The following is a 21450-nucleotide window of genomic DNA, read 5'->3' on the forward strand; positions in this document are numbered from 1 at the left end:
TCTAGTAGAAAAGATCCTTTGGACCTTACAACATGCTATGTTAAAAAAAAGTGAAAGACCAGCAAACCTACTTTCAGTTTTAGTCAAGTATTCTCTAACGTTCTATACTACAACACAAGAAAAAAAGGAAATTAAAGTATTTGAAATCATTTCTGCTGAAAGAAGTTCCAACATGTATCCCCCCTAATAAAACTGCTATTGAAAGATTTGTAGTATCTGTCTATAATAAAAAGTGGATTATGCATAGTGAACAAGGCAAGGCAGAATATGTTCTGGGAAAACAATAAGAAGAATGTACTGTACTATCAAGTGACCCTTGTCAGAGTTGCCTAGGTATAAAGTACTGAGAAGTTGTTTTCCAGTCCCAGAGGCACTCATGAGACTACTCAATTTCCCCAAGATTACACAGGCTGTCTGCTTTCAGGAGAAACAGTGGGGAATGAAAGTCCCAACCCGAGGTACTCCAACTGACTGAGGTATACAACTAGTTCTGGGGATAAAAGGTAAAGGTAAAGGTTCCCCTTGACATTTAGTCAGTCGTGTCCGACCCTAGGGGCCGGTGCTTATGCCTGTCTCCAAGCCATAGAGGCAGTATTTGTCCGAAGACAGTTTCCGTTGTCACGTGGCTAGCGTGACTTAGGCACGGAATGCTGTCACCTTCCCACCGAGGGGGTACCTATTTATCTACTCACATTTGCATGCTTTCGAACTGCTAGGTTGGTGAGGAGCTGGGACAAAGTGGCTGGAGCTCACTCTGGCGCATGGATTCAATCTTACAACAGCTGGTCTTCTGACCCTGCAGCACAGAGGCTTCTGCGGTTTAACCGCAGCGCCACCACGTCCCTATAATTCTGTAGTTCTGGAGGTAACCCCATTTAAATCATGGTGATTTCTTTTTCCTCCCTCTCCCTTTTTCTTTGTGCCTATTGTCTTTGCCCTCTCCCTCACCTGGACTAACATTTCTCAGGAGGCAGGCTGGGCTACGACTGTTAATCAAGACTGGATTTCATCCCTTCTTAGCCCCACTGATTAGCAGAAGCCAGTCCAACATGAAGTATAGTAGGAGTGTGCTATTGTTTCAGGTCTGTTCATACCTCCACCTCTTTTCTTCCAGGCCAAATTGCTGTCACTATTCGATAGTCTTTCCCCTATCCATGGCAGTTGTTTTCATACAAAAATTAAGGTGTCCTGAAAGAAGAAATGCTGTGATACAGTAACAATATATACTATATCTAGCAATGTATTGGCTGGAAGGAGGTAGTCCACCGTCATCTTCCCCATCCTGCAGGCAGACGGCCATTGCTTCCAATTTGGGTGGTTTGCTCAGAGGAAGGATCTTGGATTTTTAGTTTTCGGGTGTTTTCTGGAAGCCTAGCAAGGCTACATATACCCTGCCGTGGTCAGCTGTCTCAAGAAAATGGAAATCTGGTTTATTGGTTTTGTTTGTTTGCTGAATTGTGGCTGTTTTTCGTATTTATAAATTTCAACAATGTTAGTAGGATAGGGATATGCTGCAATAATGATAGTAGGGTTGAGAAAGGACACTTGTGTAGCAATTGTATGAGAAGGAACACGTCTTGTGTTTATGCCTTGTGTGTTATATCTTGGGCATGTTTGGAGCAGAATAATGCAATTAAGTACTGCTGCTTTTGATTATTGTTCATTTTGGAGGAGTTGTGAATTCTGACCTGCATTTCAGCAATAAATCAAATGTCTTTGCTGTTGTTTCTGCTGAGAGAGCAATTTAAATTCTGGCTGGACGAAGCAGAGCAGGAAAAATGCAGAAATTGAATGATTATGGGAGTGTGTTCTGCAGTGCTGAGAACACACTGGCAAGGGCGGTCTCTGACTGTCACTTTAAAAAAAATGACCTGCTTGTTGGAGGAGGGGCAGTTCCCTGAGAATCAGGTGCATGTCTGTAGCAATGATGTCATCTTTCTAAGTAGACCTGCTTGGGAGACACAGATGCAGAAGAGGGAATGATTTCCTAATTGCAGATATCTAGCTGGGAAAAATAAAACATGGATAGAACACAGGCAGCTTGTAAGTATTAAAAATGTTGCTGAAGTAATCTATCTGCCGTTTTCAGGAACCAATTGCTATGTGAAGGTGATACGAACACCATGATTTTTAACAGAGCTCTGAGGAAAGATACAGCTTGGTTTGAAAAAGATTTTCTTTTTAATGGGACTAATATCCAGTGCAACATTTCAGAGGTTTATTCTAATCACATTGTGTGTGTCCTTTCTTCTTAGAAATAAGCATGCTGTATGGTTTACTGATGCATTTTTCCTCCTATACATGGAGGCAGTGCTGTAGCATTTATAATAGTCAATGATAAATGTTCTCAGTCCCAAGCCACTGCTTGCTGAATCTTGGTTTTTAATTTCAGGCTTGCAATCATAAATCATGCATGCAAGATAAAGTTAGTTGTTAATTGTTTATATCTCTATGTGAAAAATCTCTATTTATAACCCTGTTTTAAGATCCAGATATAATTGTTGTAATGTGATGGTAATGTAGTGCAATGCTAAATTTTTCTACATGAAAGGAAAGATGAAGAGAGAGTTTTTTAATATGCTGTTAACTAATAGTAAATCTCATACTGATTTGTTAGCCACTCATGCGACTCCCTTCTCCTTGAGGAACGAGTAGGCCTCAGCAGACTTATTACACTTCTAAATATGGAAGCTAAGAATTTAAGGTTTTCATTGCTAAGAAGCATAGAAATGCAATGTAAAACCAAAGTTACATTAAAGCAGCATTTAGAAATGTTAGAGTTGTAAGATGTAGCTTTACTAGATTCTGTTCACTTTGATTATTTATGTTTCAGAAGGGAGTGAAATGTTTACTTTTGACTGAAGGATTATTGTCACTTGGGTTTATAGAGAGAGATGCATGATTGGGTGGAAACACGGACCTCATTTGTTTGCTGTTTCACAGGAGGATTTTTGTATATTTTTGATAAGAAAAGTTGTCATATGCAATAAAATACTGACATACAGGCAGAAACAGGCCTAGAGTATCAAGGAGTAGCTGAGTTGTGTTCCTGTGTGAGCTGTTCAGTTTGAACAGCACATGAGAAAACAGGAGGTGAATAATTCATCCTTGTTACCTGATTCCTTGGATAGAAGAGTTTTGCTGAAGGTTTCTGACTGTTGATCTGAAGGGAATTTGATGAACTGTTCTGATAGCATAGTAATTAGAAGAAGAAAAATATGACTTCCACATCTATGGTCTGGTTTCTGTGGCTGCTGATAAGGATGGTGCATAGGTGCTTAACCTGTGGTCTGCAGTTCCTCAGGGGGTCATAGTGTCTTTACAGAGGGGTCTGTGAAGGCTTGAAGAAATGGAAAGAAAGAATGAATAAATGAAAGAAAGCAAGAGAGAAAAGAAAGTATAGAACAAAATCTTTATTTCCTTTGCTTGTTTCTGTAAAACCTGACTTTTCTAACCTACTGCCTCCATTAAAAACAAACAAAAGTAAAAATTGGTTATGAAAGCAACTTTTCAAGAGCAAATAACTGATATTTCTGCACACTGAGAACATGCAAGTTAATGAGTGACAGCATGTGACATCTCCTGCTACTGTGCAGTCTTTCAGAAGCCATAGGAAGAGAGAGTCAGAGTCAGTCAGTGTCAGTGTGAGTGAGTGTTCAAATGGACTTTGTGATGGTGTTTCTTCTTTGATTTCTGCTACATATTGCTGGGGGTTGAACCATTTGGTTATTGTCAGGTAAAGTGATTTTTCAATATTATTATAGTGAACTTTATAACAGTACATTTTGGCTGAGCCTCAGAATTTGAAATGTAAAATACCTGATGCTGTTGACTGAGGGTGCATCCTTTTCAAAGTAAAGTGAAGCTTCTTCCAGTCATCTTGAAAAGCGTCACCATTAAGGCAATGAATGTTTTGTCAATGAGAACCCTCATGAGAAACTTTAAATAGTTGATTCACTTTAGGGTTTTCAATCTTGAGTTAAGTCTTAGTGGCAACAAAATATATTTAAAGAGTTTCTGTAGTAAAGAAAAGGTTAAGAACCCCTGAGATAGTTCTGGACTGTGTTGTTGAAAGTGAAGGAGTTGAGCATTTTATTCAAGATAAATCATCCATATGGTATGAGGATGAATATGATTCTTATGATTGTTCAAACAGTTATGCAGTGGAACATGTGAGATAGTCAGAGATATTTGGAGAACAATCTTTTTATAAGTATCTAGTTATTGTAGAATTCTCTGAGCAAAAATGGGAAAGTTGGATTGCTTGACTTTAAACCAGAAAATAAATTTAGCGAGCATAATGAAAACCCGGTAAAATAGAAGAAGTTTCTATTTGACCATCTCCACTTTAAAAAAATTCTGTAGTAAGACATGTCAAAGGTTGTACTGTTATGTGGTGATTACCATACCTTCCTGTACCTAGTGTGTGAAGACATCAAATGGCAGCCACCCTAAACACCATTGCTTGACAGTGGTATTTTGTGACACCTGTTTCCAAAAATAAACCATATTTGTAATTTTTTTAAAAGATTGTTTTTAAAATAATAAGGTTTAATATTGCACACTTTTAAGTTTTATTATACTGTACAGCCAAAATAATATTTACTTATTTCTTTATTGTTTAAACAGAGTTCTTTATAGTATAGAGAAATGGATGACTGCTTGCTTTGGGACAAGTCCTAATGAAAACATACTTCCACAAAATCAGATCTTTCTCAGCACAGTTCTTAACTAAGTACCTTGCAGCTCTTAGATTTCTCTCTAAACTGAACTCAAATAAAACTGAACTGAATTCCTTTCTCATGCAGACATTCTCTGCATCTCTGACTGTATCTCTACAGCCAGTCAGCATACCAGTCAATCAGACTAGGTTTCCATCCATACACATTCAAACCCCAGCAATATGTAGAGAGTCCTATGTACTACAGCTTTATTTTGGGAGGGGTGGATGACCACCTTGAGATTTATTAATTGCCAAGGCAGCAGAATAAAAATAATGACCACAAACTAAAGATGCTCCTGAAGTTGCTTGGTCAGTTTCTGGCTCTGTAACCGACATGTAGTAGGGAAAACAAAAAGGATGAAAGTTGTCTCCTCAACCTTCAGTCCAGCAGATATCCTTGCACAGAGATGATGTAAAGTAATTATAATATACTGCTGCTTGTTTCCGCTTGTCTAAATACAGCTGGCAGTTCTCAAATGCTGATTTGTGAGCTGTATTTCTGTCTGTATTAAAGTCATACACACTGGCTGTAATTTATGTGTTTGGGTTGAAAATGGAGTTCTTTGTCACTTCTCAAATATAACTTTTCAGTTGAGAAACCTTTGCTTGATGTGGATTAGACCATTTGTTGCCTCGTAGGATTTATGAGCTAAGACATATAATATATTGTGTTATACTAGGCTTCTGACATTATCTCCCCATAACTGGAGAAAATTGTTCCAGCACATTTATGTTTTTCTCTGGTGATTCCTCTCTTACTTGATACACAGATAACAGTGTACTGTCAGAAACAGCTTTGTAAGAAAAAATGAGACAGAATGATTATGTAAGACAAGAAGTGAAACAACACAAGACAAGATTGAACTACACAGGACTTAAAATACTTCACCATTTCAATTCTGACATACAAGCTACCACTTTGAAAGTCCTGTTTCAAGTTACAGTGGGGTCTTGACTTGAGAACTTAATCCGTATTGGAAGGCGGTTCTCAAGTCAAAAAGTTCTCAGGTCAAATCTGCATTTCCCATAGGAATGCATTGAAAACCATTTGATCCGTATCTGCTCTTTTCCGTCCATAGAAACTAATGGGAAGCTGCTATTCCGCCTTCGACCACTAGAGGGGGATATTTTGTTTCTTTTTTTCTTAGGTCAAGAAAGGTTCAGGGAAGGCAGGGAAAATACAGTCCAGGCAGTACAGTACCAGGCAGTCTGAAGACTGTCTCCCAATCCACTCTCTAAATGCTGGGAGGAGTGAGGAAGCAGACAGACACCCTTTTCACTGGCCAACAGTTAACTGAAAGTTCAAATTTTGCATTTTCCCTGCCTCCCACGTGTTTTTTTTTCAGTTCTTAACTCAAATCTAAGTATGTAAGTCAAGTCAATATTTTCCTATGAGAGTGGTTCTTAAGTCAAAATGTTCTTAACTCAAGCCGTTCTTAAGTCAAGACCCCACTGTACTTCAAATGTCTCTTCTTCCACTACAATTCCTTGCTTGTTTCTGCCCATCTCTGTTAAGCACATGCTACAAATAGCGCTGCCTTCAAGCCTCTAGTGCAGAGGTCATCAACCCCTGGTCTGCGGCCCACTGCCGGTCCGTGGCTTGAGCCTGACCAGGCTGCGAAGACAGACCTCCCCCTCGCACCCGCTCCCCTCCCCACAGCTGCTTTGCACGCATGCGTGTCAGCACTGGCGTGAGCGCTTCCTCACCCCTTCATGCAAGCCCCCGCGTGCACAAAGCAGCTGTGGGGAGCGGAGTGCGTGGGGGGGAGCGGGAGGGCTGCCTTTGCGGCCCGGCGGCAGCGGCGGGGGGTGGAGAAGAGCCGGGATGGAGAGCAAGGGCCGGGTGCTCCGGCTGCTCTCCTCCTGGCAGCAGCTGTGGTGACGGGGCTGGGTGGGCAAGAGCCAGGTAAAATAAAATAAAAGTTAAAAAGACTCCCATGCTTCTGCCGCTGTCGTGGGTGGGCAGGTGCTCCTGCGCATGCGCAAAGTGGTGAGGGAACATGCGTGCGCCATAGGCACGCACGCTCCCCAACCACTGTGCGTGTGCATCGGAGAGGGCAAGCGCAAATGCGTGTGCATTGGAGAGGGCAAGCACGAAGGGCCGCCCCACCTTCACTGGAGAAGAAAAAAATGACACCACCATGAAAACATTATTGTATTCACTGCCTATCCCCAGAATAACCTGTGTCCTGAAGTAAAATTCAAGGTGATGCCTAAAAGTAACTTGAAATTGGGGGGCAGGGGAAGACATGATACAGTGATGCAATACTTACAGTATCCAGGGCAGAGGGGTGCCTGAGTCTTAGTAGTCATTGGCATATGTCCTATGATGGTATGCCAATGATAGCAGTAATCTTTCTGGATCTGGGTCTCAGATTCTTCTTAGTTAGTATAAGCATGTATTCATTAACAAAACTGCCCGCTAGATTTTTCTCACCTAACTTCTGGCTTATTTTTTGCTTTCCAGGACTTCCAAAACAATGTACAAATCCTATCAGTAAGGCTCATCAGCATACCTACATTGGCATAAATCTCAGCTGCAAACTGCAGCAATTTAAGAAGTCATGTGATTTGGTATGCAACAGGAAATATTTACTCTGACATCATAACATGGCAAAATATGCAGCTGAAATTTATTCCAACAGACTAAATACCAACATAATTTATTTTTTTTCAGTTGGATTAAATATATCCTCTAAAAAGCCAATTTTAGAACAACATTAAGAGATCGTTTGAAAATGGGCCAAGAGGAACCAGACAAACCCCTCAACAGACTACTAAATAATTTAGATGATTGGCTGGAAAATACTCTCCCTCTCTTCCTCAGATAACACATTTCTACTCACAAAAAGACCAACGAGGCGGCCTTTAGAAACTGATTGCGGACCCAAGTACAGTATTCATCTCTCTGACCTGTCTTTCTTACTGAAGCCCCAAAGTTGTGCCAGTAGTTCTGGCTGAGGTCTATACGGATCTCTGCTTCTTTCAGTCCCACTGGTAGTCTTCAGATAAGTAAAAGAAATGAACATTGTTTAGATAAAAACAAGGTTATCATAGACAGCCAAAAACTCCTCAGATTATACCATTATTATAGCCTTTGGGGGGGCATTTTGACTATGCAATTCTGCAAATGTAGAATTTCACATAAATCTAGTATGTGATGTGATTTCCGAAAGCTAATCTCAAATTCTTTAGAGAGTAGAGTTGCCTTTATAATTGTGTGATTATGTTTGATAAAGCAGGTGGTTACTCTCAAAGTCTTTCCTCTCTATAAACATTTTCAGAGATGTTTACAATAAATACTGGAATTAGTGAAAAAAGTAGTCAAATACAATTAGAGTCCCATACATACATTTCTGACAGTATATCTCCCAGAACTCAGTACGTCTTACTTCAGAATAGAGATAAATATATATAAATAGCAATGTTAAAGATCATTTTGAAATGGTGGAAACATTCTCAAAAGATATCTAAAGGAAAAGTTTAAAAATCATTATACATTAAAAGTCTGTGAACACGCACTAGTCTTTACCAGGCACCTGGTTCTATATAGTATCTATTGACATAATAACAAATCATATTCATTCTTCATGGAATAATATTCCAACTGTGAATGCAAATATCACTGCTGAGAGCTACAAGTGTTAGTGAACATATAATGTCTGATATTCAGTGAATGTACCATCGAGGACATGATACATACTGGCAAATCACATTTGGTTGAGAAATTACTATCACTAATGAAATTAAACTGAAGATCAACAAACAAGAATTCCTTTCATGCACATTGAAGGAACTGTGATTCATTGGTACACTTACAATGCATCAGAAGGACAAAGGATTTTTAGTTCTTCAAGCTAGTAGGACTGCTGATGTTTTTATTGTTGGAACAGCTGTCAAGCTAGTCCATTCTACTGATACATCCCTAGTGGGAGATGACATCAGTTTATTTGTCGTGATTTGTTTTCATGCCATCTCATCAAGCAAGGCATTGTATTTCTTTCTAAAGAAAGAAAGAGACACAGAGAGATAATTAGAGCATTAAAGGTATTCAGCATCAACTTAGTGTAGAAATACCTGAATTAGTATTATTTGGACATGTCATTCTTGGTTGTGACACTATTTCCATGGTTTATGGACTTTGGTTTAATATATGCACAATGACAGTCAATAGTTAATTTCAGAAACAAGCATTTGTGTCTGGTGTTTCTTCAAGCTCTTTCTAAGGCTTTCTCTGCTGATACTAGTGAAAGAGTTCTATAAATTCTATGTAGTACTTTGCCCAAAAAACAGTGGGTATGTATCTGTCAATATTCTCTGAAAAAATAGGAGTATTTTCCGAAAAAGTGGTTAGTTCTTCATAATTTGTTTGGTCCAAACAAGTGCCTCCACTATCTGAAGTAATGAAGGGTGTATTAACGTGTGTATTAAATAGATACAGGTGTGGACTAGGAAGATGGGTGTGTTAACATGTACAGGTATGGACTAGAAAATACATTTCAAGCAGGTGTGTTAATGAGTAGTATGGAAGGAACTTGATTTGTACCCAACGTTGACAGATCTTTCACCAGCTCCTGTACATCTCCAGAAAACAGTTACATATAGCTGTGACCTGATGCAATGTCATTTCAGGAAAAATGAACTTGAGTTCAGAATTGTACAGAAGGTGTGTAAAAATGATATTGTTTGAACTGGTAGCAGAAACCTCCTAGGCACACCTTGTAAAACAGCAGTCAGGCAGAAACTGAGCCACTGAACTGTAATGCATTCAGATTTGTTTTACACAGTTAACTGGAAGAATAATATCTTCATTTGTATCAGAGTGTTGCACAATTTAAAATTATGGATGTATATGAAATATAGATAAAGTTCAAACAAATTTAAAATGTTAAAATGATTAGACTATTTTTATCAGGAGCAGGCTACTTCAGTAGCATTGTCTCAGCCATTTACTAGATCTTACTTATTTATTTAAAATATTTTTACCCTGCCTTTCTCCTTAAAAGGCCCCAAGATGGCTTACAACAATCAAAAGACAACATTTAAAAGCTTAAAACAGTGAGTAGTAGGCATCCTTCAGTGAGTAGTAGGCATCCTAACGTACTCTGTATGGAGGTCTTGGAACAGTGTCTTGTGTGGCTGAGAAGGCCAATTCGAGAGTGACAATCTCTTCCACATTGAAGACAAATACAATCTGTCCCCTGTCCAGCTCCCTGGTTTGGCTGGTTTCGGGACTGCCTCTTTGCCTCGGCCTGCTGTACAAGTGTCTCTTCAAATTGGGAGAGGCTGTGATGCACCGCCTGCCTCCAGGCTGAATGCTCAGACGTCAAGGTTTCCTATCTGTTGAGGTCCATTCCTAAGGCCTTCAGATCCCGCTTACAGATGTCCTTGTATCGCAGCTGTGGTCTCCCTCGGGGGCGGCTTCCCTGCACTAATTCTCCATACAGGAGGTCTTTTGGAATCCAACCATCAGCCATTCTCACGACGTGCCCAAGCCAACGTAGACGGCGCTGTTTCAGTAATGTATACATGCTGAAAATTCCAGCTCGTTCTAGGACTACTCTATTTGGAACTTTGTCCTGCCAGGTGATACCAAAAATGCGTCGGAGACAACGCATATGGAAGGTGTTAAACTTCCTCTCCTGCCGTGCACAAAAGGTCCAGGACTCGCTGCAGTATAGGAGTGTGATCAGGACACAGGCTCTATAGACCTGGATTTTGGTGTATGCGGTCAACTTCTTATTAAGCCATACTCTCTTTGTGAGTCTAGAGAACATGGTAGCTGCTTTCCCAATGCATTTATCCAGCTCGACATCTAGGGAGAGAGTGTCAGAGATTGTTGAGCCAAGGTACACAAATTCATGAACAACCTCCAATTCTCGTGTGGAGTTGGTAATAGAGGAAGGTGAGTCCACGCCCTGGCACATAACTTGTGTTTTCTTCAGGCTGATAGTTAGTCCAAAGTCTTGGCAGGCCATGCTAAAACAATTTATGAGTTGTTGGAGGTCTTCAGCAGAGTGGGCAACAATGGCTGAATCATCGGCAAAGAGGAAGTCCCACATGCATTACAGTTGGACTTCGGTCTTTGCTCTCAGTCTAGAGAGATTAAAGAGCTTCCCGTCTGATCTAGTCCGGAGATAGACACCTTCTGTGAGTACACAAATATTAAACAAGAATTATATTAAAAACCACCAGTAAAATCAATACTAAAAACAGAGCAGAATAATCCATTTTAAAAAACCGTCTCAGGCTGCCAGTCACTAAAGAAAAGCTTGCCTGAAGAGAAACATCTTTCCTGCTTGCGGAATGACAGCAAAGATCGGACCAGCCTAGTTTTCTGTGGGAGTTCCAGAGTCTGGGAGAAGCAACAGAGAAGGCCCTCTTTAGGGCTTTATAGTTTAAAACCAACACTTCAAATTGTGTCTGAAAATGGATAGGCAGTCACTGAAGCTGCTGTAACAGGCGAGTAATATGTTTCCTGTAACCAGCCCATCAGCAATCTGGCTGCAGCATTTTGGACCCTTTGATGTTTCCAAACACTTTCCAAAGACATTCCCAGGTAGAACATATTACAGTATAGGAATCCAGCCCAGATGTAACTAGGGCATATATCACTGTGGCTGATTCAGACCTCTCAAGAAATGGGCACATATTTTTAAGTATACTTTGGGGGCATAAATTGCATGCACATAAAAGCTGCATTCATTGCATTTTTCCACAATCACATAAAATTTGTCCTGTATCCAAGGTGTTCCATTTTATTATATTCTATCCTATTTTACTTTGAAGCCTATTAAGTGACTTTCTGATGGGCCAACCAGAATCTTATCCTAATGGAAGGCACTCTTCAGCATTTGTCTGTTCAGCAAAGTGTGTTGTTTTTGCTCCCTGCAAATTTAAGCTAGCTTCTTCTGGTTTAATAGAAGGAAAACTCTTGTAGGAAAGACACCTTTGGAGCAGAGGAAAGATTTTCTGCTTAGAAGGAGTTGTGGTATTTTAGGGCTGCTGAAGGTTAGCAAAGCCTTTTTGCTTGGTTAGCGTTATTCAGCAGCTCTATTGACTCCAAATCAACCTGCTTGATTGCTAAGAGAGTCTTTAGGTGTCTTGACACTAAAGGTTTAGAATTCCAAGGCGGAGTCTGGCCCTTAAGACTGCAGATTGTTAGTCAAGCCCTGCGTGGCTGTAGTATCAAATGCCAAGCAGGATCAGGCCTTGAGTTGAGGGTGCAGCAGGCAACAACTTTCTGGGAAGAATGAGTCTGGGAAGAAGACGCTGGTGTGCAAGATTTTTCCCAGTCTGCAATAATCCCATGATTTTTATGCAAATGGATTAGGTGATCTAACTTGGTATGAAGAGAGGTTAAGTTGTTCCAAATGAGCTCTAGGGTTCTTGCTACTAAGGAGCAGAGGGTGAGCTGACGAGCAGTTAGAGTCTTTGTTGTCAGCCACATCAGAGTTAGTCTCAGAGAGATTTGTGAGGTAAGGTAAGGTAAAGGTTCCCCTTGACATTTAGTCCAGTCGTGTCCGATTCTAGAGCACGGTGCTCATCCCCGTCTCCAAGCCATAGAGCCAGTGTTTGTCCATAGACAGTTTCCATGGTCACGTGGCCAGTGCGACTAGACACGGAATGCCGTTACCTTCCCACTAAGGTAGTGCGTATTTATTTACTCACATTTACATGCTTTTGAACTGCTAGGTTGGCAGGAGCTGGGACAAGCGACGGGAGCTCACTCTGTTGCGTGGATTCGATCTTACAACTGCTGGCCTTCTGACCTTGCAGCACAGAGGATTCTGCGGTTTAACCCACAGCGCCACCACATCCCCTGGTTTAATATTTAGAGCTTGAGGCGTGCAGAAAACCTTTCCTAAATTTTAGCCATTGGTTAAGGCAGAGGTTCTTAACCTTTTTAGTGGTTGGCACCCCACTGAATCTTAAAATATGTTTTGCACCTCCTTAAAAATGTGTTCCAATTTATTTGTTAGAAAATTACATTTGTTGCAAAACAATGTATTTACTGCAAAACAGATGCATGTATATGTATTGACATAAGATTAAAATAATGTATCAATTTTGAGTTGCTAATTTGTTCTTGTTTATTCATAATATTTTAAAAGTGGGGTTTCTTTTTTGAAAGAGCTACATGTATGTTGTCACTTGCAGTTGAGTGATTTCTGTTTTTTTATATGTAAAAGTGATGAAAATCATATTCACACAGATAGGTGGTAGCAAATAGTAGAAGTGTATGCAATGCTGCCTTCGCCAGTTGTGAAAATGGTTCTAACTGAGCACACCAGAATTGTTCTAAGTCCAGTTTTTCAAATTCCATTTGAATACGTGCATTGGCTCATATTTCAATAAGATTGTCTTTTATTAAATTACCATTGTCTATAGAATTAAGGTCAAAAAGAAATGGATCCAGTATCCATCTCTCCTCTTTGACAATATCTTCTGTGGAAAAATATCCCTGAAAATATGCACTCAATTGTTGCAAATATATTACAAGATAAGGTAAAATTTTTAGTTTTTCAATAAAAGCAGATCGTTTTTCAGTAGCTGTTATGTTCTTACCATATCCTTGCATAGATATATTTAATTCATTCAGGTGAGTGAATATATCTGCTAAGTAGGCCAGTCAAAGTATTGCATCACTTCTTCAAAGTCTGTAACTAAATTACAATTTTGGTTAGTAAGAAACTGAATAATTTTCTCACGCATTTCAAAAACCTTATTTGGAAAATATCTTTTGGAGAACCACCTTATGTCAGTGTGATAAAAAAGCACAGTATAGTCAGCACCAATTTATTTTAAAAAAAACACAAAAAATACGATGATTAAGTGTCCGTCCTGGGATATAATTAACTACATTAACTGCAGTGGCTGTTGTTTTAACTTCTCCAGCAAAATTTTTGATGCAAGGGCATGGCGGTGCAACATGCAATGTGTTATTGTAACCATTGGTATTTTCTTCTTTATATATATAAAAAATTCAGAATTTTTGCCTAACATCAGTGCAAACTGATGCTTTTATTAGTTGTTTCAAAAAAGAGTCTTTAATTAGATTGAAAACATAAGTTTCCTTTGCCGTCAACTCCAGTTGCTCACAAAATAAAAATTATTTTCCTTTATTTATTGCACAAATACTAATAGCTGAGTAAAATTATCAACATCAGTTGACTTATCCAATTGAATACCCACTTTTAGAGTATTAATATCTTGTACTACTTGCAGTAAAATATCCTGACTGGTATCTTGAATGCACAATCAAATCACATCATTTGATAGTGGAATCTGTTGAATTTTCTATGTGCTTCAGAACCAAATACTGTTTCCAATGCACATGATTTTACCAATTCCTCAGCTATTGTATGAGACTTTCCCTCCTAGGACAGATATGCCATCTGATAAGAAGCTTCTAACAGAAGGCTTCTGAACTGCTGCAAAGTCAGATTTTGTGATAGTGCCATTGGTATCAAATTGTGCCTTCTTAAACTCCAAGATGTTAAGTGTATGTCCTGCAGCTTCACCACTATGCTGATTGTTGAAATGTTCTAACAATTTAGACAGTTTGGGATTCTAGTTTTAAAATATCTTGCAACATAAAATGCATTGTGGCCATTGGGTACCGTCTTTCTCTGTTGTATGAGTGAATTTATAAGCAAAATAATTTTCCCTCCATTGGCATCTTCTCGACATGGCAAGGGTTGCTACAAATAATAAAATAATATTCACACATTATTTTAACTATACATTTTAAGTAAATGATAAAATAACATGTAAATAAAAAGTAATTATTATTCTTACGGACAACAAAGAAAATTGGTGTTTGTTTGTATGTTGGCCTGCTTCATTAATATTTGTGCACAATTAAGTACACATTTTGAGCAATTTCTCATTGTACTGGTGAGTGCACGTGCAGTGACAAAAGTAGGATGGATAATAGTGGGGATCATATCGTTGTAGCATCTGGTCATAGGATTTGCCAGTACAGTACTGTACATATGTAGTCACATCAACCATGAGTATACAGTACAGTATTTATATAGTAGGGATGTGGTGGTGCTGTGGGCTAAACCGCAGAAGCCTGTGCTGCAGGGTCAGAAGACCAAGCAGTCGTAAGATCGAATCAACGCAACGGAGTGAGCTCCCGTCGCTTTGTCCCAGCTCCTCGCCAACCTAGCAGTTCGAAAGCATGCAAATGCGAGTAGATAAATAGGTATCATCTCAGTGGGAAGGTAAAACGGCGTTCCCTAGTCACGCTGGCCACATGGCAACTGTCTTCGGACAGGTGCTGGCTCTATGGCTTGAAAAGCGGGATGAGCGCTGCCCCCTAGAGTCGGACACAACTGGACTAAAAATGTCAAGGGGAACCTTTACCTTTACCTTATTTATATAGAGACAGCTTTACATTTTATTTTATAAATCTAGAAGTTAAGAAAACAATTGTTACCACTCGTACCTCTAGAAATACTTTCTTGCACCCTCAGGGGTGTACGCACCCCTGGTTAAGAACCAGAGTTGGTGGCCTTGAAGTAGATGGATTTGGTGCTGTATTACCTTATTTTGTTCATTATTTGCTAGCATTTCTCAGAGTATGTCCAGGGGGCAGTGCCAGGCAAATACAGTGGTGCCTCGCATAGCAATGTTAATTTGTTCCAAAAAAAACATCGCTATGTGAAACCATCGCTATGCAAAACACCATTTTCCATAGGAATGCATTGGAAACCGGTTAATCCGTTCCAATTGGAACGGATTGCCGTCGTTACGTGAAAAAACCCATAGGAAACATCGCTAAGCGAAACAATGTTTCCTCCATTGGAATGTATTGAAGCTTGACTCAATACATTTCAATGGCTTTGCGAAGTCAATTTTTGCAATTTTAAATGTGTCATACAAGGGGCAAAAATGGGTTTAAATGCTTGGAATAGTTTCTGCACCTTCTAAAACGGGTGCAAATGTAATTTGGCTTTGTTACATACAGCACTGATGGTACCTGTCTGTCATGGGTTTGGAGGGAAAGTTCCATCCTATGGGGAGTGGAAGGCGGGACATCAGGGGGAGGAGCTGTACTGTATATATATTTGGAGCTGATGTGGAGAAGAGGAGTGGGAGTCTGTGTGTCAGACTGAGTACAACTGTGTGTCAGTTAGTACATACCTGATAGGTTCAGGTTTCTTTATGGGTAGCCAGAACTGATAGGTTCAGGGTCTGTGCTTTACTTTAAAGTGTTCTGTGTGAACCAAACTGTTATATGTATATGGTTGGGACTATGCCACGTTACAGTATCTTATTTACTTGATCTTTTTATTTACCCTGTTTGTTATTTAAATAAACCTTGTTCTTTTGTTTGTTAAAATCCATTCCTGGTCTGTGTGACTCCTTATAGGGAATGGTTGGTGGCAGCATATTTATAGTGTGGCATACTCCAGTAGGTCTGGGGTTGCCACAGGCTTAGATGTGACTTTTCGTTAATTTAGGGTGATTTTTTTTCTCCCCAATAGGAAACAATGGAGCTGTCAAAATTTGGGCTCCATGGATTTCTATGGGGGAGGGAAAAATTCAACCAAAATTAACTAAGAGTCACAACCAAGCCAAGTTTAAGTCTGCACAGGTTTTACAACCTGCACTGACCACCCCAAGCATTTAGAACTTATAACAAATTAAAAAAAGACTCAGAACAAAGTCAAATCAGGATAACAAAGGGTTTATTAAGTGCACATTAAACATCATAAACTTTATAGCATAAGACAACTTTTTAGACTCAGAAATCGAGGTGATTGAACATCTGCATAACTCTTTCAGCAGAGAAACTCTTCTTGCAGTGAAGAAGCGTAACATTTCACAACAAACTTTTTTGAAAGTGCATCAGTACACTACAGAAACCCTTCTTGCAGTGAAGAAGCATAACATTTCACAACAAACTTTTTTGAAAGTGCATCAGTACACTACAGAAACCCTTCTTGCAGTGAAGAAGCATAACATTTCACAACAAACTTTTTTGAAAGTGCATCAGTACACTACAGAAAACCTTCTTGCAGTGAAGAAGCAAAAAACTACAGTAAACATTTCAGCTTTAACATCAACAATTGAGGTGGAATCGTCTAAACCACCCTAACCACCCCAAATCAATGCAGCACTCTTTTAGGGGGTTGATGAGGGGGAGGAAGAAGAAATGCTCCACGTTGAAGCAAACTCAGCAGCACTGGTGGAAGGAGCAGGTTCCTCTTCCTGCATTCGTCTCTTTGTGAGGAACCTGTCCATTGTCAGCTGCCTTTGCCGCCTTTTCAGAATTCCTCGGAAAGGGGACACGATCCTTTCGTCATAGGAATTCGATAAGTTCTGTGCCAGATTCGTGTCCTCGTGATACCGCTGTGCTATAGTCTGCACATAATTCCAGCTGGTCAAAAACTTCTTAAGGTCCCTGGTCGACAGCTCTGCATGCTCTTGCTCTTCTTCCTCGTGCTCCTCCCTCGCCTCCGCCTGAAAATCCACCAGCTCCTGTGTGGTCAGCTCCTGGTCATGACCCTCAACCAGCTCTGCAATGTCGTCCTCAGTGACATCGAGGCCCATGTCCCTCCCTAAGTCCACAATGTCCTGCATCACTGTGGACTCAGGTGCAGGTGCTGAAGGACCAGGAGCCACACAGCCTGGCCAGAGTGGGCGCCACACAGAGTTCAGGTTCCGCTGGGTGATACCGTCCCAGGCCCTGGCGATCATCTTCAGGCAGATGACGATGTCAAACTCATCACGCCAGAAGTCACGGAGGGTGAGGCTGGTGGTATCAGTCACCTCAAAACAGCGCCGGAACAGCTCCATGGTGTAGCGCTTCTTGAAGTTTGCGATCACCTGCTGATCCATGGGCTGGAGTAGCGGGGTGGTGTTTGGAGGGAGAAACATGATCCGGATGAAGGAGAACTCCTCCAACAAGTCATCCTCAAGGCCTGGAGGATGAGCAGGAGCGTTGTCCATTAGGAGCAGGGCCTTCAGAGGCAGGTCACGGTCCAACAGGTACCGCTTCACAGCTGGGCCAAAAGCGTGATTGACCCAGTCCACAAAGAGTACCCGTGTCACCCAAGCCTTGGAGTTTGAACGCCACATCACCTTCAGCCGTGCTTTGTCTACCTTGTGCTTCTTAAAAGCACGTGGATTTTCAGAGTGGTAGACAAGCAATGGCTTGATCTTCAGGTCCCCGCTGGCGTTGGCACAGAAGAGGAGGGTCAGGCGGTCCTTCATCGGCTTGTGGCCAGGCAGCTTGCTCTCCTCTTGGGTGAGGAAGGTCCTTTTGGGCATCCGCTTCCAGAACAGGCCGGTCTCATCACAGTTGAAAACCTGCTCTGGAAGGTAGCCCTCTGTGGTTACGACCTCGAGGAACTCCACAGCAAAGTCCTCTGCAGCAGTGGTGTCTGAGCTCGCTGCCTCTCCGTGTCTAACCACACTGTGGATGCCAGATCTTGCCTTGAATCGTTCAAACCAGCCTGGCTGCTCTGCCATGAGGTCGGCGTACAAGGACCTGGCCTTTTCACAGATCACAGCCTCAGTGACCGTGTCCCCTCCACGCTGCTTCTCCTCCATCCAGATCACCAGGAGCTTCTCCACCTCCTCCAGGACAGCTCGACGGTTCCTGGCGATCCTTGTGACACCCTTGGCGGCATCCATTGAAAGGATCTTGTCACGCTTGGCCACGATGGTGCCGATGGTCGATGCATTGCGCCCGTACTCCCGGGCGAGGTCCGCAATGCGTCTCCCCCCATCGTATTTACGAATGATCTCCTTCATTTCAAGTGTGACCTTCTCCCTGGTCGGCTTGCCAACCTGGGCAGAAGCAGTCTTCTTTGGACCCATGTCCAACGCTGTAGCTACGTTAAATGGAAAAAAAAAACAGTCAGTGATGTACATCTGCCTCACCTTCCCACATCTGGCCAAAACTGCCCTGGACAGGCAAGTGGCAGTTTTGGCACACACACACGCACCACAACCTGGGGGGGGGGGAGAAATAAACCCTTACCTACCTCAGGATCAAACGGATCGTTTGGAAAAGCCTGGAAAGGCTACAGCACACCTGAAGGCAAGGCCTAAGCAAAGAAAAATTCAGAACAATTAAACTGACCCTTACAACACCCTCCACCACAAACAAAGGAGAAAAAAGAAACATTACCTACCTCAGGATCAAACAGCCACCAAAGGACTCACAACAACACACCACACCACACCACACCTACAGGAAAAACATTCAAAATTGGAATAAGAAGCAGCAGTCCCAGTGTGGCTCCAGCACCCTTGGACCCCAGCACCCCCCACCCCATGGGCAGCCAGGCACAGAGAAAAAAAGTTGTAAAATGGCTTTTCAGTTGAGGACCCCAATCCCAGGCTCAGGCAAGCATAACTCCACCAGAAACAGCAGTCCCAGTGTGGCTCCAGCACCCTTGGACCCCAGCACCCCCCACCCCATGGGCAGCCAAGCACAGAGAAAAAAAGTTGTAAAATGGCTTTTCAGTTGAGGACCCCAATCCCAGGCTCAGGCAAGCATAACTGCACCAGAAACAGCAGTCCCAGTGTGGCTCCAGCACCCTTGGACCCCAGCACCCCCCACCCCATGGGCAGCCAAGCACAGAGAAAAAAAGTTGTAAAATGGCTTTTCAGTTGAGGACCCCAATCCCAGGCTCAGGCAAGCATAACTCCACCAGAAACAGCAGTCCCAGCACAGAAACCCCCAGCAAAAAAACCCCTGCAATTCCCCCAATTAACCCCCCCATAACCAAAGCCAGAGCCAGCCAGACCCAACATCCCCACATGGCAGAAAGAAAACATTTAAAACAGAAAAATCCCACACAAATGCACAGAAACCCCCAGCAAAAAAACCCCTGCAATTCCCCCAATTAACCCCCCCATAACCAAAGCCAGAGCCAGCCAGACCCAACATCCCCACATGGCAGAAAGAAAACATTTAAAACACAAAAATCCCACACAAATGCACAGAAACCCCCAGCAAAAAAACCCCTGCAATTCCCCCAATTAACCCCCCCCATAACCAAAGCCAGAGCCAGCCAGACCCAACATCCCCACATGGCAGAAAGAAAACATTTAAAACACAAAAATCCCACACAAATGCACAGACCCAAAATCCCCCTTGCAAAAAACATCTAGCATTTCAGAAATGCAAGCTTACCTTCTCTTGCTCAAGCACAGGATGCACCCCCAAAACACAGTCCAAAGTGACAAATGCCAACCTTGGAAGTGCACATGGGAGAGTAAACCCAGGATGCATGGGCAAGGGGTTTTATACCTTCCCCGCACAGGCACAATGCATCCTGGGTACTGGCAGTTAGGATTTGAGGAAAACAAGAAAGTAGCATTGCAACACAGCCAGTTTTCCCGCTCTTTTTGCAAACATCGCTAAGAAATTAGCATTGCAACACAGCCAGTTTTCCCGCTCTTTTTGCAAACATCGCTAAGCGAAACGGGACCATTGACAGCATTCGCTATGTGAAGCATGGCCCCAAACATCACTATGCGAGTTTCCTCCATAGGAAACATCACTATGCGAGGCAGTATTTTCCCCGGAAAACCCCATCGCTATGCGAATTCATCGCTAAACGAGGCATTCGCTATGCGAGGCACCACTGTAATAGACTTTTTCATTTGGTGTAATTTTCAGGCAACCAGTAATAATCCTGCATGATTCATTAAGAGCTTATACTATACAGCACTAGCATATTCTGCTGTGAACACAGAGACAAAGCTGCTGGTCTTATTGTTTGTGGATGTGTGTCACAGTCTGATCCAGCCAGTTACCTAAGTACAGTGGTGCCTCGTATAACGAGTGCCCTGTTTAATGACGAATTCGCATAGCGATGGCAAAAATGCCATCGCTTTTGCGATCGTATAACGAAGGTGCCTATGGGGAAAAATCGCTTTGCGATGTTTTCCCCATAGGCACCATTTTCCCCCAGCTGAGCGGCGGGAGCCTCCAAAGGAGCGCTCCCACCACTCAGCTGGGGGAAAATGCCTGCGGTGGCCTTCGAAGGACCCTTCCGAAGGGTCCTTCTGAGGCCACCGCGGAGGGAGGGTGGGGGGATCCGATGCCTGTCAGGCATCCTGGGCTCGGATCCCACCCGCCGCCGGTTACCCAGCCTTGGGTAACCGGCGGTGGGTGGGATCCGAGCCCGGGATGCCTGAAAGGCATCCGGATCCCCCCGCTCTCCCACCCTCCCCCCGCGCCTTGGATCGGACCCGCGGGGGCTAGCCCTGCCACGGCTGGACTCCCAAGAGTCCAGCCATGGCAGGGCTAGCCCCCGCGGGTCCGATCCAAGCCGCGGGGGGAAGGTGGGGAGATCGGATGCCTGTCAGGCATCCTGGGCTTGGATCCCACCCGCCGCCGGTTACCCAGCCTTGGGTAACCGGCGGCGGGTGGGATCCAAGCCAGGGATGCCTGAAAGGCATCCGGATCCCCCCGCTCTCCCACCCTCCCCCCGCGCCTTGGATCGGACCCGCGGGGGCTAGCCCTGCCATGGCTGGACTCCCAAGAGTCCAGCCATGCCCGGGTTAGCCCCCGCGGGTCAGATCCAAGCCGGATCCAAGCCGCGGGGGGAAGGTGGGGAGACCCGATGCCTGTCAGGCATCCTGGGCTCGGCAGCGCGGGGCGGCGGGGACAGGGTGGAGGGGTCCCCCCACCCACCCTGTCCCCTTCGCTGGCAGCCACCCCCCGCCGCTTTCCCCAGCCTGGATCGGGC

The 21450-nt window shown here is 42.8% G+C and overlaps 1 protein-coding gene across 24 annotated transcripts in view; it reads left to right on the forward strand.

Annotated features, from left to right (window-relative positions):
* The window catches only part of USP54 (ubiquitin specific peptidase 54), a 136123-nt gene that overhangs the window by 22494 nt on the left and 92179 nt on the right, over nt 1–21450 (forward strand). For 4 of the 24 annotated variants that reach the window (XR_013543892.1, XM_078391126.1, XM_072994954.2 and 1 more), the window contains exon 1: nt 1693–2043. The exons of 16 other annotated variants lie outside the window; for them this stretch is intronic. The gene's annotated coding sequence lies outside the window, so the exon portion shown is untranslated. Of the gene's footprint in view, nt 1–1692; nt 2044–21450 lie in introns of those variants that run through there. 4 more of the 24 variants (XM_020791252.3, XM_078391129.1, XM_078391132.1 and 1 more) reach the window with 2 other exon arrangements.

This window comes from Pogona vitticeps, chromosome 3, assembly GCF_051106095.1.
Source record: "Pogona vitticeps strain Pit_001003342236 chromosome 3, PviZW2.1, whole genome shotgun sequence".
Lineage (NCBI taxonomy): Eukaryota > Metazoa > Chordata > Lepidosauria > Squamata > Agamidae > Pogona > Pogona vitticeps.